Genomic DNA, 26,715 nt, shown 5'->3' on the forward strand with positions numbered 1-26,715 from the left:
CAGTACAGCTACATCATCACTGCTTTTATGCTTGCTTCTGGACATCCTGGGCTTGAAATAAAGACACTGTACTGCTTTACTGTATACAGTACTGTACAGTAAAGTACACAAAAGCACAACCACTTTAGAGGATGCACGCATGTGACAATGTATACCAGACACGTGAACTAACGCTTGATTGGTCATGCTAAGGCACGTTCACATCTTTGAAAGTTCTCAACTTGAAGGTTCGTATGTAGGGGACTTACTGTAATTAAAACTCTCGTTTTAATCCAAACAAGAGTACGGTAGCATGGGCTGTAACTACAACCAGGTGAAGATGTGTAGTCATTACCCTCCCCAGGTTTAGACATCAGATGATTTCTTGTTAATAGGAATTAAAGAAAATTCCCTGTAGCAGGATTATGAATATTTCTCTTTGCTTACACTGGGTCTAGTTTAGGTGTTGGGAACACAAAAACAAGTGTTTATGTATTCTTTGGCTTTAAAATCAGATGTGTGCTCAAATCCTGGCTCCTTTCTTGCTAGCTGGGTCATTTTGTGCAGGTTACTCACTCTCACTGAGCCTCGAATTTCTCAGTGTAAAACGGAATTATAAAGACTGAGTTAAACCATTGAGCACAGCATCCCAATAAATGGAAGCCCTCATCAGCTGCGTTGCGAAACATGGTGCTGGGTATTTGTACTTCTTGTGTGTAAGGTTTTTGCCAATGGAAACTGTGGGGGAACCTGTCATCCTGAAATGCACTGGACACTGGGATCTCTTTAGAGCAAGAAGCTCTTTTGAGAAAGACTGGAACTTGATCAGAATTTGAATTTTCTCCAAGACAAAGGCCTATATAAGGTATTCTGTAAGGCTGCTTTTGTACCGCCAAGCAAAACCACCCCATATAATTAGGCCTCAGTGAAGCCAGATGTCCTAGGAATGGTCGAGTAGGTTTATAGTTTCAAACTGAGGACAGGGTCTCTGTCAAAACATTATCGTCACCCAAACTGTTGACATTTCTTCTAATTTGCTGAAGCAGATTATGATGAAATTGGCAGTTAGGCCTTTGACATGCAAGTAAATGAAATCACTGACTTAGCGCAGTTCTTCCTTGATTTACCATGGGGTTACATCCCAATAGAGCCATTATTAGTTGAAAATATCATACTTTGAAAATGCATTTAAGACACCTAACCCACCGAACATCGTAGCCTACAATTACATGTGCCCAGAACACTTGCATTAGGTTACAATTGGCAAAATCATCTGACACAAAGCCTATTTTATAACAAAGTGTTGAATCTCTCATGTAATTTATGGAATACTGTACTGGAAGTGAAAAGCAGAATGGTTGTCTGGGTACAGTTCAGTTGTAGGTGTATCAGTTGTGTACCCTTGTGATCATGTGGCTGGATTTTGCCCATTATGGCCAATTAGGGACTTACTTATTTTTTTGAAGCATGATGTGGGTCCAAAAGAAAAGCATCTTTGGAGGCCTAGCTTTGTCCTCTGACTGTACAGTCCCTATGCTGACATCACTGGGTTCAGGGGTCTGTACCACCTTCTGCAGCCCCTCTAGGGCAGGACCAGTCTCGCTGTCTCTGTACCTCAGTCCTTAGGTCATAATAACGATACTAACAGCTTGCATGTTTTGTCTTATTTCATCCTCGTACCCAATTTACAGATGAGGAAATGGAAGCCAGAATGGTTAGGTATATAATTCTGACACAACTTCAACATGTGTCTGATACCACGAAGCAATTCTCTGACACCAGCTGAATGTCCTATCAGATCCCACAGGTTAGGGGCTCAGTTCTACCATATTGCTCCCTCACCAATTTCAGATGCCAATTGCAAGTCCAGGTTATTATCTGTGCTTCTGACCTACTATAAATTGGAGGTTCCCACTACCCCCTCCTTGGGTTTTATTTATTTGCTAGGATGGCTCACAGAACTTGGGAAACATTTTATTTATGAGATTACCAGTTTAATATAAAAGGGTATAACTTAGGAATAGCCAGATGGAAAGTTGCATAGTGCAGGGTATGGGGAAATGGTGTAGAGTTTCCATGCCTTCTGCAGTGGTGCATTCTCCCTGAATCTCCATGTGTTCACCAACCTGGAGGCTCTCTGAACACCAACTTTTTTTTTTTTAATGTAGGCTTCATTACACAGGCACGATTGATTAAATCATTGGCCATTGGTGACTGAACTCAATCTCTAGCCCCTTTTCCCACCTGGGAGGTTGTGGGGAGTGGGTAGAAGTGAAAGTTGCAACTATTCTATCACATGGTTTGTTCCCCTGGCAACTAGCTCCCATTCTTAAGTTACCTAGGGGCTTTTTGAAAGTCACCTCATTGACAACAAAAGACAGCTTTATCCCTCTCAACACTTAGGAAATTTCAAGTGTTTTAGGAGCTTTGTGCCTGGACCAGGGATGAAGACCAAATATATATATTTCTTATCATAAATCACAATATCACAGGTAACTTGTCCAAAGTCACCTGCTTAGTAAATGGTAAATGCAGGAGAAGGACTGGAGAAGTGTGGTTTTATGCAGATCCTACATAAGCCAAAGCACTGTGCTGACTCATAGCAGTGACTGTTAAACTCATCCAAACATTATTCAGCATCGACAAATTTATAAACACATCTGGACTTGAGGAAATAAGTATAAACTTAAAGTCTTAGATTCTTAAATGTTATTTCAGTATAAAGAATAAAAAAGATGATCTCATGGTTTCTAAAAGTAGTGATAGTTTTTCTTGGCATAGAACAAAATTCTTTCAGATGCTCTCCCTTGGCCTCTCAGATTACATAGTGTCTTCCTTCACACAGATGTGATGGTTGTGTTTCAATAATCGAATCTTGACTTACTACACACTCTCTCAGAAGAAGAGCATCTTTCTAGATGCAAGGTGAAGGAGCTTTCTTTGAATTACTGCCATCTGCTGTTGTTATCGTATCGAACTAGGGTCTGCTCACCCACCACAAAGCAAAGCCAACTTACTGACACTGGATTGTGGTGAAGGAAAGTACATCATTTATTGCAGGGCCCAGCAAGGAGTATGGGCAGCTCATGCTCAAAAGACTTGAACTCCTTGATGGTTTTTAGGGGAGCATTTTTAAAGGCAATATTTGGAGTGAGGGCTGCAGGATTCATGATTTTCTTCTGATTGGTTGGTGGTGAAGTAACAGGGTGGTGCTTTGGGAATCTCAATCATCAACCTTCTGGTTCCAACTAGTCTGTGGTCTATGTGTTTGTGGTCACCATGTAGTCACTATCCTCCACCTGGGGGGCGGGTGGCAGTGAGTGTCTTAGTTCCTTAAGAATAACTCAAATATATAAGATTTTTATATATATCCATCGAGAAGGAACTAGGACTCTGTTTTATCCAGAGATTTTGTCATTACTTTTTTATTTAATTGTTTTTCCTTTGTTTCTTCATTCCCTCACTTCTCTAATTAGTAACTGCCTGTGCCTGATCTTTGGAACTCAGGGAAGGCCTAGGAGACTAAAGCCTTTTTATACAAACAAGAAACAGGGGACATGGAAGGACTTTGGTACCTGAGAGTGTTAGGGGAAACACTGACTGAAACTGCTCACCATGGCCAGGCACCAAGGTAACCATTTGCATGAGTTATTTTGTGACAGGAGGTCCTGGTAAAGAACATGAAAAACAAGCCATACCAACCAGAAGAATTCAGGAAAGATCAAAAGGAGATGCCAGTCCATATGTCCTACCAACATCCCAGAATCCTCCTCACTGGAATCCATCTTGGCTGAGTGATGTGTGTGCCACCAGGAAGGACCCTGAGTCAGAATGATTGTCCAGAGACAACCTGGAAACTAATCCCATCACTATAAAACCTGAGACTGTGAGCCATGTGGCAGAGCAGTCCTCCTGGGTTCCATTACCTTCCTGCTCTCCACCCAGGTGCCCCTTCCCAGTAAAGTCTCTTGCTTTGTCAGCATGTGTGTCTCCTCAGAAAATTCATTTCTGAGTGTTAGACAGGAGCCCACTTTTGGGACCTGGAAGGGGTCCCCCTTCCTGCAACAGGAGGGCCCCATAGGCTACTGCTTGGTTTTAATCCCCCCTTTTCTTTCATACTCCTTAATATTTGGGGGAACAGGTGTGGGACAAGAAAAGTAATAAAGTTTTGGATAGAGAGGTTAATCATACACTCAGCAGAGGAACTCAGTTTCAGGGGCACTTGGTTTCCATGTGAGGGTTTGAACCCCAGCTTGTTATCCTTGAAATAAACTGCTGTCTTTCCAAAGATCCACTACCCAAGGTCACTTAGATGAAGACACAGCTGCTGTTCAGACAAAGGTTTAATAAAGGGCAGAACTCGAAGTTCTTTATAAAAGTTCTGACAACTGAAATGTGAAAAGAATATTTTGAAGAAAAAAAAGACTTAAAAAAGGACATTACATTACTGGATGTTAGAGTCTGTTTTTACAGAAAGACTTGGCCCTGGGTGGTTAGAGAGAACAGGTCTAGCATAATCTGTGACAATGAAGCTGACCATGTCCTCCTTCCCTGCATTCTGGAGGGCAGGTTCAAACAATTGTTAATCAGGGAAGGGAGGGGATGCAGAGACAAGGGAGGAGCAGTCAAGAAACAATAGTGCAGCCTTGGGGCAGGGTCCTGGTTCTGCCTCAAGGGATACACATAACGATATCTTTACGCTCTTCTACAGAACTAAAACTCCCACCAAATGGAAGATGTTCCAGAGAGAAAGTCACAGTTCAATAACCTCAAGAACCACAGATCACAAGACCACCTGACTCCAGAAGATCTCTAGATTGAAGAAATACAGGCCCTGCACGCACACTGATCCTTATCAGCAATCATGCCCCTTGACTACAAAACTCCTCACAACCACCCCACCCCGCCCAGGTTGGGACACACAGTTTTTGAGGGCACAAGCCCACTCTGTCTCCCTTTGCCTGGCAAAGCAATAAAGTGATTCTTTCCTACTTCACCCAAAACTCTGTCTCTGAGACTCGATTCAGCACCAGTGCACAGAGGCTGAGTTTCCAGCAACAGTCATGATGCTGAAGGCAGACTGGTTTGATGGAGATGGAATGAAACTCAAAAGCAAAGGTTGATTTCATTTCATATTTAAAATTTTCACATTTAAAAAATAGAAAGCGTGCATACAAAACTGAATTTTTATTTTCTATCAAAAAAGTAAAATGGTCATTTCAAAATCAGATGAATTTATTTAAAAATGGAAGCAGAATGTTTGTCACTTTTTGAGCATCCCAGTATCTACCCTTAGCCACACCTGGATTTCCTACTGGAAAGTCCCTCTCTACCTGCCATGTACAATTTTGTTGAGACTCAAAGTTTTCTGCTCTCTGCATCAGTCCTCTGATGACTTTGGACAAGCCAGTCATCTCACTAACCTAGGGGGGATGAAGGTACATGACCTGAATCTAAACTCCGCTAATAGGATTCTCTCTACTGAGGACTTTGATGTTAAGTGAGACAAAAACAGTGGAAGTTTATCATTTATTCCAGTGACGATTCTCAGATCTTACTGTCAAAACCCCATATTAATTTGCTCAGGCTGCTATAACAAAAATACCACAGACTAGGTGATTTACACAATAGAAATGTATTTTCTCACAGTTCTGGAAGCTAGAAGTCCACGATCAAGGTGTTGGCAGGTCTGGTTTCCTCTGAGGTCTCTCTCCCAGGCTTGCAGACGGCTGCCTTCTCCTTGGGTTCTCATGTGCTCTTTCCTCTGTGAATGCATCCCTGGTGTCTCTGTGTCCTAATCTCTTCTTCTTATAAGGACACTGGTCAAATTGGATTAGACAACCTCCCCCCCACCCCCAGCCAATGGCCTTATTTAACTTAATCACCTCTTTAAAGGCCAAAATACAGTCACATTCTGAGGTACTGGGGATTAGGGCTTCAACATTTGAATTTCAAATTCAGCCCATAACATCTCCCATTTCTTGTTTACTAAAAGCCAGCTTCCTCCACATTCCTTTCAATTCTGTGAGCTCCCCCTACCCTCACTGTATAGTCTTCTTATTTAAGTTACCTAAAGTCACTTTTTGTTCTTTCGCTAATGCACACCCAGTGTCGAGCAGACTGAAAGACGTTCCCATGGGATTATGTAAACACTGACATGGTGGAGCAGTTTGACATAGAAAGGGTCATTCTGTAGGAACTTCTTTTTTGTTTTTTTTGGTCTAAAATTTGTTGAATCTTGCAGTCAAAAGGTACAAACTTCGAGTTATAAGATAAATAAGCACTGGGGATGTAATGTGCAACATTAACACTGCTGTATGTTACATGTGACAGTGTGAAGAGGGTAAGTCCTAAGAGTTCTCATCACAAGGAAAAAGGCTTTTAAAAAATATTTCTTTAATTTTTTTACTTACATGAGATGATGGATGTTCACTAAACATTGTGATAATCACTTTATGATGTATGTAAGTCAAATCATTGTGCTTAATTATCATTAAACTTCTACTGTGTTGTATGTCAATTATTTCTTAGTAAAACTAGAAGAAAAAAAAACTAACATAATTCACACACACAAAGCTGTTGAATCAAAATCTTCTCTCAGAAGCAGCTGGTGAGACAGACGCTGATGAGGTTGGAATGATTAGGATGAGCTAATGAGATGCTGTGATGGGAATTACTGATAAAATTTTATTCTCCAGCATTTGCACTTATGAATTAATTTTGTCATTTATGTGTGTGAATGATAAAAGTTACCTTTTCAGAAACATCCACTGACATTTTACACCATTCATAATAGACACAACTCTTCCTCTGAGACAATAAGAAGGAGGAAGATGAAAAGAAAGTTTGTGAACTAGAGAGCATCTGAGATCAGTCACTCCACAGGACCCCATCCTCTCAGCAGAGCGAAGGTGCACCTGTGAACTCTCCTCACAGACTTCAGACACCTCACGTACTTTGATTTCATTTAAAGCTCACAACCAAACTGTGGGAGGAATGAAGGTCACCCACAGGTGCGGTGAAGGGAAATGAGGAACAACTTTGCAACAAGAGCTGGGAAATAAGGACATATCTGGAGCCATCAACTAGAGATGAGCAAATCTCCATTGCAGCACAGCTGAGGACAAAGAAAACACATGTGGGGGAGCAGCCCATTTTAAAGACATTTACCAGCAAAACTTGTGGTTTTTTAACAGGAGAAGGAACATAGATTAGAGGATTTTTTTTGGTAGGATGCCCCATTATTATGTTTTTCTCCTGATAGGACTTAGTTAAGGGTTTTTGGGAGGAAGACCACAAAGGTAAATGTCATAGAGAGTACACACTATCAGCAGACGGTTTATGAATACCAATGCTGACCTTGCTCACCTGGCTGAGGTAGTCGTTGTCAGGTTTCTCCATTGCAAAGTTACTCTTTTTTTCCCTTGTACAGTTCTCTTTAGAAGGATGTCACTAGGCACAGCCTGTACCTAAGGAAGGGGGAGAGGATTCTTTTCAAGGTGGAGGATTAGTAAATTAAGCACAAGGGAAATCAAGGGAGGGAGGTAAGGGGTAACAGATGGAATGATGGGTGCATGTCTAACAGGACAAACCGCTGGCTGAAGAAGGGGAGCAAGAAGAAACAGGCTGACAGAATTGAGGACAGGCAGCTAATTTAGCAGGAATAAATAATTGAAATAGAGTATAGACTGGCAGTCTGTTGGAGTTGGGGCATTTAAAAATGGTGTTGAGATATAAACAGAAGCCAGGTGAGGGTCCTTGTTGCTGGAGCAGAAACCCCTGTTCACACAGCATGGTGAGCAATGGCCCCAAAGAGTGTTTATACTTTACTACAAGTATTGGGCTATGAATTAACACTGTTATATTCTACCACGTAAAAGCCTATCAGGATATGAAAGAGTTTTTCACTTCCTTATGAAACAATAAGACTACAGATCACAATTTAATATCCTAGAATATTCTAAAATTGCTTGACTGAACGATGACATTAGGCTTACCAGTTTTATTTTGTTTACAGTTGATTTTACAGCCCAGCTCATCATTTATACAGTTTCCATCTGAATTCGTAGACGAGAAACTTTCCTATGAGCCCTCTCTTCATAAATTCATTTTAGAACCATCCCACATTAGATTTCATATAATATCATTTGAAAAAACTAAAGTAAGACATCAAATAAATTATACCTCCCAGAGACCTTCGAGATGGCGGAAGAGTAAGATGTGGAGATCACCTTCCTCCCCACAAATACACCAGAAATACATCTACACGTGGAACAACTCCTACAGAACACCTACTGAAGGCTGGCAGAAGACCTCAGACCTCCCAAAAGGCAAGAAACTCCCCACGTACCTGGGTAGGGCAAAAGAAAAAAGAAAAACAGAGACAAAAGAATAGTGACGGGACCTGCACCAGTGGGAGGGAGCTGTGAAGGAGGAAGAGTTTCCACACACTAGGAAGCCCCTTCATGGGTGGGGACTGCGGGTGGCAGAGTGGGGGGAGCTTCGCAGCCGTGGAGGAGAGCGCAGCAATAGGGGTGCGGAGGGCAAAGCAGAGAGATGCCTGCACAGAGGATCGGTGCCGACCAGCACTCACCAGCACGAGAGGCTTGTCTGCTCACCCGCCGGGACGGGCGGGGGCTGGGAGCTGAGGCTCGGGCATTGGTTGGAGCGCAGGGAGAGGACTGGGGCTGGCGGAGGGAACACAACCTGCAGGGGGTTAGTGCACCACGGCTAGCCAAGAGGGAGTCCAGGGAAAAGTCTGGACCTGCCGAAGAGACAAGAGACTTTTTCTTCCCTCTTTGTTTCCTGGTGCGCGAGGAGAGGGGATTAAGAGCGCTGCTTAAAGGAACTCCAGAGACGGGCACGAGCCGCGGCTAAAAGCACGGACCCCAGAGATGAGCATGAGACGCTAAGGCTGCTGCTGCCGCCACCAAGAAGCCTGTGTGCGAGCACAGGTCACTATCCGCAACTCCCCACCCGGGAGCCTGTGCACTCCGCCACTGCCAGGATCCCGTGATGCAGGGACAACTTTCCCGGGAGAACACACGGCGTGCCTCAGACTGGTACAACGTCACGCTGGCCTCTGCAGCTTCAGGCTTGCCCCGAATCCGTGCCCCTCCCTCTCCCCGGCCTGAGTGAGCCAGAGCCCCCGAATCAGTGGCTCCTTTAACCCCGTCCTGTCTTGAGTGGGAACAGACGGCCTCAGGCAACATATACGCAGAGGCGGGTCCAAATCCAAAGCTGAACCCCGGGAGCTGTGAGAACAAAGAAGAGAAAGAGAAATCTCTCCCAGCAGCCTCAGGAGAAGCAGATTAAATCTCCACAATGAACATGATGTACCCTGCATCTGTGGAATACCTGAATAGACAACGAATCATCCCAAATTGAGGCAGTGGACTTTGGGAGCAATGATATATATATATTTTTTCCTTTTTTTCTTTTTGTGAGTGTGTATGTGTATGCTTCTGTATGTGATTTTGTCTCTATAGCTTTGCTTTTACCATCTGTCCTAGGGATCTGACTGTTTTTTTTTTTTTTTTACTATAGTTTTTAGCACTTGTTGTCCTTGGTGGATTTGTTTTTTGGTTTGGTTGCTCTCTTCTTTCTTTTTTCTTTTATTACTTTTTATTATTTTTTAGTTTTTAATAATTATTTTTTACTTTTTATTTTAATAACTGTTCTTTCTTTCTACTTCTACTAATTTCTTTCCACTTTTTCTCCCTTTTATTCTGAGCCATGTGGATGAAAGGCTCTTGGTGCTGCAACCAGGAGTCAGTGCTGTGCCTCTGAGGTGGGAGAGCGAACTTCAGGACACTGGTCCACAAGAGACCTCCCAGCTCCACGTAATATCAAATGGCGAAAATCTCCCAGAGATCTCCATCTCAACACCAAGACCCAGCTTCACTCAACGACCAGCAAGCTACAGTGCTGGACACCCTATGCCAGACTACTAGCAAGACAAGAACACAGCCCCATACATTACCAGAGAGGCTGCCTAAAATCATAATAAGGCCACAGACACCCCAAAACACACCACCAGACGAGGACCTGCCCATCAGAAAGACAATATCCAGCCTCATCCACCAGAACACAGGCACTAGTCCCCTCCACCAGGAAGCCTACACAACCCACTGAACCAACCTTAGCCACTGGGGACAGACACCAAAAACAACGGGAACTATGAACCTTCAGCCTGCAAAAAGGAGACCCCAAACACAGTAAGATAAGCAAAATGAGAAGACAGAGAAACACACAGCAGATGAAGGAGCAAGGTAAAAACCCACCAGACCTAATAAATGAACAGGAAATAGGCAGTCTACCTGAAAAAGTATTCAGAGTAATGATAGTAAAGATGATCCAAAATCTTGGAAATAGAATAGACAAAATGCAAGAAACATTTAACAAGGACATAGAAGAACTAAAGAGGAAACAAGCAATGATGAACAACACAATAAATGAAATTAAAAATACTCTAGAAGGGATCAATAGCAGAATAACTGAGGCAGAAGAACGGATAAGTGACCTGAAAGATAAAATAGTGGAAATAACTACTGCAGAGCAGAATAAAGAAAAAAGAATGAAAAGAACAGAGGACAGTCTCAGAGACATCTGGGACAACATTAAACGCACCAACATTCGAATTATAGGGGTTCCAGAAGAAGAAGAGAAAAAGAAAGGGACTGAGAAGATATTTGAAGAGATTATAGTTGAAAACTTTCCTAATATGGGAAAGGAAATAGTTAATCAAGTCCAAGAAGCACAGAGAGTCCCATACAGGATAAATCCAAGGAGAAACATGCCAAGACACATGTTAATCAAACTATCAAAAATTAAATACAAAGAAAACATATTAAAAGCAGCAAGGGAAAAACAACAAATAACACATAAGGGAATCCTCATAAGGTTAACAGCTGATCTTTCAGCAGAAACTCTGCAAGCCAGAAGGGAGTTGCAGGACATATTTAAAGTGGTGAAGGAGAAAAACCTACAACCAAGATTACTCTACCCAGCAAGGATCTCATTCAGATTTGAAGGAGAAATTAAAACCTTTACAGACAAGGAAAACCTGAGAGAGTTCAGCACCACCAAATACCTAGAAACAAATGACAATGTAGACACAATGACCCAAAACCTATGGGATGCAGAAAAAGCAGTTCTAAGAGGGAAGTTTATAACAATACAAGCCCACCTTAAGAAACAGGAAACATCTCAAATAAACAACCTAACCTTACACCTAAAGCAACTAGAGAAATAAGAACAAAAAAACCCCAAAGTCAGCAGAAGGAAAGAAATCATAAAGATCAGATGAGAAATAAATGAAAAAGAAATGAAGGAAACAATTGCAAAGATCAATAAAACTAAAAGCTGGTTCTTTTAGAATATAAACAAAATTGAATTAGCCAGACTCATCAAGAAAAAAAGAGAGAAGACTCAAATCAATAGAATTAGAAATGAAAGAGGAGAAGTAACAACTGACATTGCAGAAATACAGAAGATCATGAGAGATTACTACAAGCAACTCTATGCCAATACAATGGACAATCTGGAAGAAATGGACAAATTTTTAGAAATGCACAACCTGCCAAGACTGAATCAGGAAGAAATAGAAAATATGAACAGACCAATCCAAGCACTGAAATTGAAACTGTGATTAGAAATCTTCCAAAAAACAAAAGCCCAGGATCAGATGGCTTCACAGGCGAATCTATCAAACATTTAGAGAAGAGCTAACACCTATCCTTCTCAAACTCTTGCAAAATATAGCAGAAGGAAGAACACTCCCAAATTCATTCTATGAGGCCACCATCACCTTGATACCAAAACCAGACAAGGATGTCACAAAGAAAGAAAACAACAGGCCAATATCACTGGTGAACATAGATGCAAAAATCCTCAACAAAATACTAGCAAACAGAATCCAACAGCACATTAAAAGGATCATACACCATGATCAAGTGGCGTTTATTCCAGGAATGCAAACATTCTTCAAAATATGCAAATCAATCAACCATATTAACAAATTGAAGGAAAAAAACCATATGATCATCTCAATAGATGCAGAGAAAGCTTTTGACAAAATTCAACACCGATTTATGATAAAAACCCTGCAGAAAGTAGGCATAGAGGGAATTTTCCTCAACATAATAAAGGCCATATATGACAAACCCACAGCCAACATCATCCTCAATGTTGAAAAACTGAAAGCATTTCCACTAAGATCAGGAACAAGACAAGGGTGCCCACTCTCACCACTCTTATTCAACACAGTGTTGGAAGTTTTAGCTACAGCAATCAGAGAAGAAAAGGAAATAAAAGGAATCCAAATCGGAAAAGAAGAAGTAAAGCTGTCACTGTTTGCAGATGACATGATACTATACATAGAGAATCCTAAAGATGCTACCAGAAAACTAGTAGAGCTAATCAATGAATTTGGCAAAATAGCAGGATACAAAATTAATGCACAGAAATCTCTTGCATTCCTATACACTAATGATGAAAAATCTGGAAGTGAAATTAAGAAACACTCCCATTTAGCATTGCAAGAAAAAGAATAAAATACCAGGAATAAACCTACCTAAGGAGAAAAAATACCTGTATGCATAAAATTATAAGACACTGTTGAAATAAATTAAAGTTGATACAAATAGATGGAGAGATATATCATGTTCTTGGATTGGAAGAATCAACATTGTGAAAATGACTCTACTACCCAAAGCAAACTACAGATTCAATGCAATCCCTATCAAACTACCACTGGCATTTTTCACAGAACTAGAACAAAATTTTCACAATTTCTATGGAAACACAAAAGACCCCGAATAGCCAAAGCAATCTTGAGAAAGAAAAACGGAGCTGGAGGAATCAGGCTGCCTGACTTCAGACTATACTACAAAGCAACAGTAATCAAGACAGTATGGTACTGGCACAAAAACAGAAATATAGATCAATGGAACAGGATAGAAAGTCCAGAGATAAGCCCACACACATATCATCACCTTATCTTTGATAAAGGAGGCAGGAATATACAGTGGAGACAGGACAGCCTCTTCAATAAGTGGTGCTGGATAAACTGGACAGTTACATTTAAAAGTATGAGATTAGAACTCTACCTAAAAATAAGGTGAAAATGGATGAAAGACCTAAATGTAAGGCCAGAATCTAGCAAACTCTTAGAGGAAAACATAGGCAGAACACTCTATGACATAAATCACAGCAAGCTCCTTTTTGACCCACCTCCTAGAGAAATGGAAATGAAAACAAAAATAAACAAATGGGACCTAATGAAACTTCAAAGCTTTTGCACAGCAAAGGAATCCATAAACAATACCAAAAGACAACCTTCAGAATGGGAGAAAATACTTGCAAATGAAGCAACTGACAAAGGATTAATCTCCAAAATTTATAAGCAGCTCATGCAGCTCAATATCAAAAAAACAAACAACCCAACCCAAAAATGGGTGGAAGATCTAAATACACATTTCTCTGAAGAAGTTATACAGATTGCCAACAAACACATGAAAGGATGTTCAACATCACTAATCATTAGAGAAATGCGAATCAAAACGACAATGTGGTATCACCTCACACCAGTCACCAGAGCCATCATCAAAAAATCTACAAACAATAAATCCGGAGAGGGTGTGGAGAAAAGGGAACACTCTTGCATTTCTTTTGGAAATGTAAATTGATACAGTCACTATGGAGAACAGTATGGAGGTTCCTTAAAAAAACTATAAATAGAACTTCCTTATGACCCAGCAATCCCACTACTGGGCATATACCCCGAGAAAACCATAATTCAAAAAGAGTCATGTACCAAAATGTTCATTGCATCTCTATTTACAATAGCCAGGACATGGAAGCAACCTAAGTGTCCATCATCGGATGAATGGATAAAGAAGATGTGACACATATATACAATGGAATATTACTCAGCCATAAAAAGAAATGAAATTGAGTTATTTGTTGTGAGGTGGATGGACCTAGAGTCTGTCATACAGAGTGAAGTAAGTCAGAAAGAGAAAGACAAATACCATATGTTAACACATATATATGGAACCTAGGGGGGAAAAATGTCATGAAGAAACTACGGGTAAGATTGGAATAAAGACACAGACCTACTAGAGAATGGACTTGAGGATCTGGGGAGGGAGAAGGGTAAACTGTGACAAAGTGAGAGAGTGGCATGGACATATATACCCTACCAAACTTTAAATAGATAGCTAATGGGAAGCAGCCACATAGCACAGGGAGATCATCTCGGTGCTTTGTGAAAACCTAGAGGGGTGGGATAGGGAGGGGAGGGAGGCTCAAGAGGGAAGAGATTGGGGATATATGTATACATATAGCTGGTTCACTTTGTTATACAGCAGAAAATAAAGCAACATTGTAAAGCCATTATACTCCAATAAAGATGTAAAAATTAAAAAATGTATGTAGCTCATAGGATTAAATGGATTAATTCAAGTAAAGTTCTTAGCACAGTTCCTAGGCCAATAGACATTAGCAGGAGCCAGATCTTATAGGCCATGATGAGGGCTTAAGATTGTATGAGAGACAGTTCTAGTGGTAGTATGGAGAATCAAGTAGAAGACAGGCAAGAAGCAGGGACACTAGCTAGAGAGCTTTCGCAAATATTCGGTCAAGAACTGGTGATAGAGCGTGGACCTGGTTAACGGAGTTTGAGGTAGTTCAAATTTGGAGGAAACTAGAGCAGTGTTCATGGAGGGAAAATATTTAAGCTAAGCCTTGAAGGAAGATATTTCCAAGGGAACTTCGGAAAAAAGCACAGATGACATGTCTTGAGCAGTGAAGAGTCAATGTGGTAATGGAACAAGAAATGGAAGAGGAAGTTGAAAGATTGAGACCAGAAAGATGAGTACTTTCAGAGCCTTACTTAACCTGCTTATTTGATACATAAAAGAACAGTGAGAGAAATTAATAGAACAGAAAGACATGGCTATGTCTTAGGAGTGACAGAGGAAGACCAATCAGATAAGAGGATCAAAGAAAAAGGGGTTACCAACCATGTAAATATTTTGGTAGGATGAAGATTAATGCTACTGATAACTTGAGGAAGATTCAAATTGTAGCGGCTGAAGACAGATTGCAAGCAACTAAGCAGGTGGGGAAAACTACAAGTCTTCATTTCACAACAGGCTCTTGGATTTCAGCAGATAAAGGTAAAGAACTTTAGCTTGAAAAAAGTACTAGGAGTCTAGGAGGGAGTGGAAGTGGCGGAGGCTGACAAAGGGAAAACCAGAACATGACTATAGGAGAATGCTTGAAGATTAAGATGTAGGGCAAGAGAAAAAGAAAAAAAAAAAACCTCTGGAGCTCTGTACCAGAGAATGAACATAAAGTACAGTGTGATCCAAGACAATGATGGAAACCATGCATTGTGAAAAGAAGGCTATCAAGCTTCAATATATGTTTTTGCCATGGCAATTTTAGAGACTCATGTTTTTATATAAACACCACACTAAAGAAGGAATATCACAAGTGACTTCATGAATCATCAGAATGAGAATTTGCTCTTGAATGTGAGCGCTTTACTGAATATAAAATCCTCTAGATAAAGTTTCACTTTTGTAGCAAGGTCTCTTTGATTATAAGATCACTTATAGAAATTAAATCATTTCACATTATTTTACCTTTTTATTTTCTAAAAATGTGTTAGGTAACATGAAGAAAATATGTGAATTTTGGGGTTACCTAAAGTCTTAAATTTCTTTGAGTAAATAGGAAATAGACTCTGGAAGTACCTATAATGAATACCTGTTATATGGCTGCCCAGTATCTATTTTTCTTCCTTCTTGGAGTAATAGCCTGAATTTCTTTTCAATACCTACCCAGTCCCTCCATTCTCACCGTTGTGATTTACATGGAAAATGGGCCTCATTTGCCCCAGAGAAAGGCCCTGATTCAGAGGCAATCTGAATGTGCCATCTCTGAATGTTTTGGAATTGGCACGATTACCTAAGCTGGTCAAATCAGTGACTCTTAAATACTTTTGCTGAATATATGATATAGATTCTCTTTGTTTCACAAAAAGGATTCATGTAATTCTTAGAGTTTCTCAAAGTCAGTTTAGGATTATGAACTGGGGTGTGGGGGGAGGGAGTAAGTTTGTCCAAAAACAGTCAACACCAGGGAAGTGACAGTTAAAAACTGAAAGAAACTAGGTTCTAAGTCACATTATGTGAGCTTCTAGTCTCACTCCTAGCAACATGTATCTCTGTAGTTTCAAAGGAAGTTAATTGGTTCACTCTATGTAAGCCATTCTCAGTTGGGTTTTTCTATTACTTGCTGTACTTGAAAGCTTCCTAGGTGACAGAATCTGTGATCTAGACACTAAAGCTTATGTGTCACTTTTCCATCAGCTGTCAGGATGTTGGTGAACTTGTCTATGGAAATAGATGTCATTTTTATGAAAAGTGAGCATTTTGGGACCCTTATGTATGTTGTATAAGTTCTTTAAAATGTTTAGTTTTACAGAGAAGCTTTTTTTTTAATAATAAAGATATTCAATTCACCATGAAAAGCATAAGAGACTTAGAAAAATAAATAAAATCTGCTTATAGCTGAAGGCCCAACTACACAAAAGTTGGATTTGAAGGTTGTCCCTTATCTATTTTCTGACAGCAAATATTGCAGGATCGTTTGCTTATATTAATGTAAGTTTCAATATATGTTAATTATGAATAGAACAAGCCTAGAAAGTGATAAAACCAATTCACATTCAACTTGTCAAAAGAAATAGTAATAAGCTTCTTCCCTTAAGTGAAGCATGTTAACCTCTTCCCCACCCAGGTTCTAAAGTAATTCATAAGTAGACAAGAGGTATGTGGAACATGATGTATTATCTTTATTACTAATAACCCTCATTCTCTAATTTCAGCCTTATATCTGTGTAAAAGAGGGCTTCCTTACACTGAGCCCCATAATGATACAGACATACGCATCCAGCTGCAGACAGCACTGGACCCAGACTATTTTGCCGCCTGCCCTTGTAAGACTTATGGAGAAATGGGGCCCAATGCATGCTTTCTGTGAGCAGCTTATTCCCAAAGAGAGGGGAGAAAGTGCTACTTATGCTCACTTCTTTGTCCCAAATTCAAGCAAGTCATCACACCTCTACCAATCTAGGTCCAACCAGGAGACAGAACACGGTAAATTTAACCAGAATTGTTAAGCTATAATAGACTGAAATAAATACAATTACCCCTCTGTATCCATGGGTTCTGCACCCCGGATTCAACCAACCGTAAATTGAATTGCAGTAGATTGAATCCTCGGATGCAGAATCCTCCAATGTGGAGCCCCGGGGTAACTGAGGGCAGACTGTACTACTCCATTTTATATAAGAGACTTCAGCAATCGCAGGGGACTGGGGGTGCAGGGGGAGCCTTAGAACCAATTCCTTGCTCATGCTGAGAGATGATTGCGTGTTGAGAACTCTTAACAGTACCCTAGGGCAGAGGGAGAGTACCCAAGGAAAGGCAAGCTTGGAAGAAGATCCCCCTCTGGCATTCATACCTCTGATGGAATAAAATTTAAAGGCAGGACAAAAAAAGTTAAACACAGAATTCTGTTTTGGCCTTCTCCCTCCCTAATGTCCAGTGTGCATCTGCATTACACATTAAGCAGAGCTCTTCAAATCTTCACGATCTAAAACAGAGAGAGATGATAAATATTTTAACTACTCAAAACTTGAAAGAGATACTCGTTACATATCTCCTTGCTTTAGATCAGAGAGAGCGTGAAGGCAGAGCAGGTCTCGTTTCTTCAAGATTTCTTCAAATAGCTTTATGAATGTGCATTTGAAATCAAAAACAGTTATATGTGATAATGGAAGTCTGACAGATCAGCACTCAAAATTTGCATGTGGAGAATATAAGCAGAGTGTTGGTAGTACTAGTTCAGCTTCTGTTAATCATTTTGATGATTTATATCCACCTACAGGGAGCTCATGTATTGCTTCATCCCTTCAGAGTCTTCCACCAGGGACAAAAGTAGACAGTTTAACTCTCTTGCAATGTGGAGAGAATACATCTCCAGTTTTGGATGCTGTGCTGAAGAGTAAAAGCTCAGAGTTTTTAAAGCATGCAGAGAAAGAAATAATAGAAGTAGCTAGTGGCCTTCCTGATTCAGGAAGAGGATTTGCTTCCTGGGAAAATAGACATAATAATGGACTATCTGGGAAATGTGTGCAAGAGGCTCAAGAAGAAGGGAATTCCATACTGCCTGATAGAAGAGGAAGACCAGAAACCTCTTTAGATGAAGAAGGTAGAAGAGGACATACACATACTTCTGATGACTCAGAAGTTGTATTTTCTTCTTGTAATTTGAATTTAATCATGGAGGACAGTGATGGTGTAACATATACCTTAAAATGTGACAATAGTGATCGTGCCTCAGAGATTGTATCCACTGTCCATGAAGATTATTCTGGTTCTTCCGAAAGTTCAAGTAATGAAAGAGATTCAGAAGATACAGATTCTGATGATAGCAGTATTCCAAGAAACCATCTTCAGTCTGTTGTGGTTGTGCCAAAGAATTCTACTTTGTCCATGGAAGAAATAAGTCCTTGTTCTTCTTGGAGCAGTCAAAGTTACAGACACTATTCTGACCACTGGGAAGATGAGTGATTGGAGCCAAGGAGGCATTCATATGAGGAAAAATTTGAGAGTATAGCAAGTAAAGCCTGTCCTCATACTGAGAAGTTCTTCTTTCATAAAGCAACAGAGAAGAATTCAGAAATCTCTTTTATACAGCCCAGACAAAAACAGACAGATAATCACCTGTCTGAAATTGCTCATCCTCAGAGTGATGGGGTTGATAGTACAAGTCATACAGACATAAAATCTGACCCTCTAGGTCATCCAAATTCTGAGGAAACAGTGAAAGCCAAAATAACTTCTAGGCAGCAAGAAGAGCTGCCAGTTTATTCTTCTGATGATTTTGAAGATGTCTCAAGTAAGTCTTGGCAACAGACCACTTTCCCTAACAGGCCAGATAGTAGACTGGGTAAAACAGAGTCAAATTTTTCTTCTTGTAAGATCTCCCGAGTGGATGGTTTCCGTTCATCATCAGAAGAGCTCAGAAATCTAGGGTGGGATTTCTCTCAACAAGAAAAGCCTACTACCACATATCAGCAACCTGACAGCAGCTATGGAGCCTGTGGTGGACACAAGTATCAGCAAAGTGCAGAACAGTATAGTGGGACATGTACTTACTGGCAAGGCCATGGCTACTGGGATCCAAGATCAGCAGGTAGGCTGCCTGGAACTGGGGTTGTGTATGATCGAATTCAAGGGCAGGTACCAGATTCCTTAACAGATGACCGTGAAGAGGAGGAGAATTGAGATCAACGTGGAGGATCTCACTTTTCAGGCCAGTCCAATAATTTTTTTCTGTCCCTTCAGAAGGACAAGGGGTCAGTGCAAGCACCTGAAATAAGCAGCAATTCCATTAAGGACTCTTTAGCTGTGAATGAGGAGAAAGATCTTTCGAAAAACTTAGAAAAAAATGATATGAAAGATAGAAGGCCTCTTTAAAAAAGGATAAAGGAATTGGAGAGTGATTCTGAAAGTGATGGTGAGCTTCAGGACAGAAAGAAAGTTAGAGTGGAGGTAGAGCAGGGAGAGACATCAGTGCCTCTAGGCTCAGCATTGGTTGGGCCTTCGTGTGTCATGGAGGACTTCAGGGACACAGAGCGATAGAAGGAATGCGCCAAACAAGGGAAGATGCCTTGTTACTTTGATCTGATTGAAGAAAATGTTTATTTAACAGAAAGAAAGAAGAATAAATCCCATCAGGATATTAAGCAAATGCAGTGTGAGTGTACACCTCTTTCTAAAGATGAAAGAGCTCAAGGTGAAATAGCATGTGGGGAAGATTGTCTTAATCGTCTCCTCATGATTGAATGTTCTTCTCATTGTCCAAATGGGAATTATTGTTCCAATAGACAGTTTCAAAGAAAACAGCATGCAGATGTGGAAGTCATATTCACAGAAAAGAAAGGCTGGGGCTTGAGAGCTACTAAAGACCTTCCTTCGAACGCCTTTGTCCTGGAATATTGTGGAGAGGTACTTGATCATAAAGAGTTTAAAGCCCAGGTAAAGGAGTATGCACGAAACAAAAACATCCCCTACTATTTAATGGCCCTGAAGAATGATGAGATAATAGATGCCACTCAGAAAGGAAATTGCTCCCGTTTCATGAATCATAGCTGTGAACCAAACTGTGAGACTCAAAAATGGACTGTGAACGGACAACTGAGAGTTGGGATTTTTACCACCAAGCTGGTTCCTTCAGGCTCAGAGTTAACATTTGACTATCAGTTCCAAAGATATGGGAAGGAAGGACAGAAATGTTTCTGTGGGTCGGCTAATTGCCAGGGTTACCTGGGAGGAGAGAACAGAGTCAGCATCAGAGCAGCAGGAGGGAAAATGAAGAAAGAACGATCTCGGAAGAAGGATTCGGTGGATGGAGAGCTAGAAGCTCTGTTGGAGAATGGTGAGTGTCTCTCTGATAAAAACCAGGGTGCTCAGCTTATCCTGGCTAATGGTTAGAATTGAAACTTTGGAACAGAAACTTACCTGTCTCAAGCTCATACAGAACACACATTCACAGTCTTGCCTGAAGTCCTTTCTGGAACGTCATGGGCTGCCTTTGTTGTGGATCTGGATGGCAGAACTACGTGATGGCTGGGAAAGTAACCAGAAGCTTCAGGAAGAGATTATAAAGACTTTGGAACATTTATCCATTCCTACTAAAAATATGTTGAAGGAAAGCAAAGTACTTCCTATTATTCAACGTTGGTCTCAAACCAAGACTGCTGTCCCTCAGCTGAGCGAAGGAGATGGGTATTCTAGCGAGAATACATCACGTGCTTACACACCGCTCAACACACCTGATCCTTCCACCAAGCTGAGCATAGAAGCTGACACAGACACCCCCAAGGAGCTAATGTTTCGCAGACTTAATATTATAAGTGAAAATGGCATGGACAGTGTGATCTCTGATGCTACCAGCGAGCTAGAAGGCAAGGATGGCAAAGAGGACCTTGACCAGTTAGAAAACGTCCCTTTAGAAGAAGAGGAAGAGTCACAGTCACAACAGCTACTCACACAACAGCTGCCTGAATCTAAAGTTGATAGTGAAATTGCTGTGGAGGCCATTAAGCTACCGACATCTGAACCAGAGGCTGACACTGAAATAGAGCCTAAAGAGAGCAATGGCACAAAACTAGACGAACCTATTGCTGAGGAAACACCATCCCAAGATGAAGAGGAGAGTGTATCTGATGTAGAGAGTGAGAGGAGCCAGGAATAGCCACATAAAACAGTAGATATAAGTGATTTGGCCACCAAGCTCCTGGACAGTTGGAAAGACCTAAAGGAGGTATATCGAATTCCAAAGAAAAGGTAAACTGAAAAGGAGAGCACAATAACCGAACGAGGAAGGGATGCTGTTGGCTTCAGAGATCAAACAGTTGCCCCAAAGACTTCTAACAGGTCAAGAGAAAGAGACCCAGACAAACAAACTCAAAATAAAGAGAAAAGGAAATGAAGGGGCTGCCTCTCACCACCTTCTTCTGCCTATGAGTGGGGAACAAAAAGGCCAGGTGGCAGATATGATACACCAACTTCTAAAAAGAAAGTACGAATTAAAGATCACAATCAACTTTCTACAGAGGAGCGCCGAAAGTTGTTTGAGCAGGAGGTAGCTCAGTGGGAGGCTCAAAAAAAACAGCAGCAGATGCAGAACCTGGGAATGACGTCTCCACTGCCTTATGACTCTCTTGGCTACCATGCCCCTCGTCACCCCTTTGTTGGCTACCCACCAGGTTACCCCATGCAGGCCTATGTGGATCCCAGCAATCCTAATGCTGGAAAGTGCTCCTCCCCACACCCAGCATGGATCCTGTGTGTTCTCCTTCTCCTTATGATTATTCTCAGCCCTTGGTGGGACATTCTACAGAACCTCTTGCTGCCCCTCCACCTGTGCCAGTGGTGCCACATGTGGCAGCCCCTGTGGAAGTTTCCAGTTCACAGTATGTGGCCCAAAGTGATGGTGTGGTACACCAAGACTCCAGTGTCACCGTCCTGCCAGTGCCAGCCCCAGGCCCAGTCCAGGGACAGAATTATGGTGTTTGGGATTCAAACCAACAGTCTGTGAGTGTACAGCAGCAGTACTCTCCTGCACAGTCTCAAGCAACCATATATTATCAAAGACAGGCTGGTCCAACTGTCTATGGTATGACATCACCCTATTCACAGACAACTCCACCAATTGTACAGAGTTATGCCAGCCAAGTCTTCAGTATATCCAGGGACAACAGATTTTCACAGCTCACCCACAAGGAGTGGTGGTACAGCCAGCCACAGCTGTGACTACAATAGTTGCACCAGAGCAGCCTCAGCCCTTACAGTCACCTGAAATAGTTGTGACAAATAACCTCTTGGATTTACCACCCCCATCTCCTCCCAAACCAAAAACCATTGTCTTACCTCCCAACTGGAAGACAGCCCGAGACCCAGAAGGGAAGATTTACTACGACCATGTGATCACAAGGCAGACTCAGTGGGATCCTCCTACTTGAGAAAGCCCAGGAGATGATGCCAGCCTTGAGCATGAAGCTGAGATGGACCTGGGAACCCCAACATATGATGAAAATCCCATGAAGACCTCAGAAAAGCCTAAGACAGCAAAAGCAGATGCCTCCAGTGAGCTGGCTAAGGAAAGCAAAGAAGTATTCAGAAAAGAGATGTCCCAGTTCATTGTCCAGTGCCTGAACCCTTACTGGAAACCTGACTGCAAAGTAGGAAGAATTACCACAACTGAAGATTTCAAACACCTAGCTCGCAAGCTGACTCACGGCGTTATGAATAAGGAGCTGAAGTACTGCAAGAACCCTGAGGACCTGGAGTGCAATGAGAATGTGAGACACAAAACCAAGGAGTACATTAAGAAGTACATGCAGAAGTTTGGGGCTGTTTACAAACCCAAATGGGACACTGAATTAGAGTGACCTTCAGGGCCAGGATGGGAGGACGGGCAAGCTGGTAGGAGAGACTCTGGGGAGAAGAAATCCCGTGGGCCCTCTCTCCCCACCCCACTGTCAGGGCTGTGCTACTGATGACACATCACCCTGGGGAATTCAAACCTGCAGAATGAGCTCACAAAAATGAGCTCCATCTACAACAAGTGGTCCCTGGTTGTGAGCTGTTGGTAGAGGCCATCTGAGGCAAGGGTTTAGGCCCTTGAGACCTTACCTTCTGAGATCTCGGCCAGGCCTGACCCCACTCTTAAGGCTGGGTCTCCTCCTTGGCAGTGCTGTCAGCGCACAGACTCATGCACATCCCCACCCACGACCCTTACCCTGATGATTGGTATTATATTTTAATGTATATGTGACTATATTGAAAATAATTTGTCTTTCCTGGTTTTTGGCTTTTGTTTTGCTTTTAAACCTCTGCGTGCTAGGATCACAGAAGACTTTGTAAGGATGGTTTAAGTTCTCCTGCAAGGTTTAATGTGTTATCATGTAAATATTCCAGAGCAGGCTGCCTTGTGGTTTTGGCCAGCCTTGTGCTATGTTGATAAGATTGATTTACTGCTTAAAATCACTTTACTTGGGCTTCCCTGGTGGCGCAGTGGTTGAGAGTCCACCTGCCGATGCAGGGGACGCAGGTTCATGCCCCGGTCTGGGAGGATCCCACATGCCGTGGAGTGGCTGTGCCCGTGAGCCATGGCCGCTGAGCCTGCGCATCCAGAGCCTGTGCTCCGCAACGGGAGAGGCCACAACAGTGAGAGGCCCGCGTACCGAAAAAAGAAAAAATCACTTTACTTTATCCAATTTTTACTGAACTTTTTATGTAAAAAATAGAATCAATTAAAGAAAAAAAAATGGATAAGTCTATGCCTTCAACTTCTAACAGGTGGAAGAGTTCTCAGTGCTTTCTGAGAATCTGCTTCCCAGGTTATAATACTCAGTTTGGCTCCAACCGAATTCCCTTTTTCTTAACTTGATGGTTAATTGAATTTTGGAGAAGGTGCGGTTGCAGACAACCACTGGCTGGTGAGAAAGTTTGCTGGGTTAGGGTCATCTGATAAACAGGAAACAATCACCTAGGACACAGGCAAGCCAAGGCATGTAAGCAGGTTGCTGAGGAAGCTGGGATGTTTCTGCAGGTACCAAGCCAGAGCGGACATTGCCCACCTTGGAAAGGTCTCAGGAACATCCCTGCAGGGGGCAGGAAAGTCAGGCCTGGTCATGCTTGGGAGTGTGCGTGGTGAGGGTTGTGGGTTGCTACAGCATGAAGCCAGAAGCACGCGGTGTGCCTCTTAAGACAGCAGCAAGGTGAACACCAAGGCTCCTGGGCTGGGGCTACAAGGTAGTCAAAGGACTGAGCACTCTGGGTGTGCAATTGGAGAATGAATTTGGAGCTGGGAAGCAATAAGTTCATAAGCAGCTCAGTCGACCCCTTTGACTTCTCAGCTTTCATATGCACCATTCTACACACATTTCAATGCCTGCCCAGCAAAGAAACTACATTTTCGCAAGAAACAGCTAACCCTCTGATAAGTGAAGTTCTTGCCCTTCCCCCACGTAAAACACAAAGCCCCAAAGGTCATTGAATCCATTGCTGCCTATATTAATTAGGCCTCAATTTCAGTCTTAGGTCCCACTAAAGACTACATTGTAAAGTTGACCTCCACCTAGTGTTATATAAAATTAAAATGGGAAGGAGAAGTTAGAATAAACACATACATATAACAGAAAATATGCAAAGCTACCAGTCCTCGTTTCTGTAGTTATTCACAAGGTCAGAGCTGACGTCTATAGCTTCCAACTTCACCCACTTATTCCCTGTTTTCCTTGCCCACAGCCAGAACCCACAGCTCCATCCAGATTCTTTACTGGTAGAATGATTCAATCCTTCCCTTCTGAATGGTCTGAAAACTCAATTGTCCTGCCTTTTTCCAGTTCCTTTAGCTTTCCATTGATCTTTACTGTTGGCATGGAATTATTGAAGGGAACCTCAGAAAATCTCCTGGGTTCCAGAAAAAATCCTCCTTGCTTCCATTAAAAAGTCGAACAATTTCCTGCAGTAACTGAGATCATAACACCAGTAGATTAACCTTTTTCACCTGCTGGTTCAGTGGTATAAGGAGTGTAAGGTGGCCAGGGAGCAGTCTGTGGTAGACAGAATTCTAAGATGGATCCCACAATTCCTGCCCCCTGGGGTAAACACCAGTGTAATTTCCTTTGAGCATTGTACGGACCTGTAAATACAATTGGATATCACCTTCATGATTATACAACAATATGGCAAAAGGAATTTGGCAGATGAAATTAGGGTCCCTAATCAGTTGACTATAATTCAAAGGGAGATTATCCTGGGTGGGTTCAACCTATCTAATCAGGCAAGTCTTTTAAAAGCAAAAGTTCTATTCTCCAGGATAGATCACATGCTAGGCCACAAGACAAGTCGCAGTAAATTGAAGATTAAAATCATATGTTGGGCTGCACCCCACAGGCCTGCAAGGCTTGTAGTTGCCAGCCTCAAGACTGAAGAAAGAGCCTAGAGACAGCAACAGAGACATCAGTGACTTATTGGACAAGGGATCTTACACACCTGAAGCAAGGTCCTGGAGCAACACCTCACTGTTTGTGGCAGGCAGCAAGCAGGACATGGCAGCAGTCTTTGCTACCCGGGGGAGGAGGAGGCTACCATTTATAGGGGGAATTAACCATCAGTTTGGCTCATAAATCACCAGAGAGACCAGCAGCTGGGGCAGGAAGCAAGCACATAGGCAGTTACTAATTAAGCCCTATAATTAAGAGATTGGATAGTCATGTGAGTGAAGCAGGTACTGGCTGAACAGGGGATATACAGAGCAAGAGGACAGTCATCTTGAATGGCGTGGTCAAACACTCCACCCTTACATACCCTGTATGACCTCTATAATCTTGGCCCATACTTCTTCTGCTATATCCCTGAGGACAGGTAGGTAGAAGTGCAGCTGCAACCAAATACCACAAATGTGATACCGACAGTCCAACAGGTGGGCAAGCTTTGGAACCAGGAGCTTATCAAGTCAATTCTTCATGGACCCTCAGAGGTTGACAATGGCATTTTGCTGTAATCAAACTCATTTCTCAGTGAGGCCACCATTGTCACCCAGTCCGCAAACAGATTCCCTTCACTCAGAATAGGACAAGCTGCAAGATGTCTAACAGGCACAATATAGGGAAGATCATGACCATTAAGCAAAATACAAGCAGTAACATCATTCTGAGGTAATGCCACCCCTGTCTACGCGTTTTGTCCTGGCCTGCAATACCATACCACCCGCCCACCCTCAGTCTCCATAGCCAGTGCCGAATACTGGAGAGGTGGTGTAACAGTACACAGGGTTAGTATAATGGTGCCTTTCTACAGTAGAGGCCTGGATTAATTACCTTAGTAATCTGAGGTGGGGCTGGGTAGAAGACAGGTGAAATCTGTAAATCCCTTTCTGATCCTATTCCCCAGTGGGACAGCAAACCCAAACCACTGAGGACTTCCCTGCCAGTCCTAAGGGCTATTTATAATATGTTCCCCTGGGGATAGATCCTGTGAAGCGCAAAAATGAGTTGCTCTCCTGACCTGTAGTTGGCAACAGTCCTTCGGTGGTCAACAGTTGAACTCGAATGGTGTTGACTAGTTTCCTCCAGGTTAA

General features: G+C 42.0%; 1 pseudogene; it reads left to right on the forward strand.

Moving 5' to 3' along the window:
* Positions 1–292: 292 nt before the first annotated feature.
* Positions 293–23,153, forward strand: LOC101328258 (histone-lysine N-methyltransferase SETD2 pseudogene; annotated as a pseudogene).
* Positions 23,154–26,715: the final 3,562 nt, after the last annotated feature.

Source organism: Tursiops truncatus, chromosome 11 (assembly GCF_011762595.2).
Source record: "Tursiops truncatus isolate mTurTru1 chromosome 11, mTurTru1.mat.Y, whole genome shotgun sequence".
NCBI classification, from domain to species: Eukaryota; Metazoa; Chordata; class Mammalia; order Artiodactyla; family Delphinidae; genus Tursiops; species Tursiops truncatus.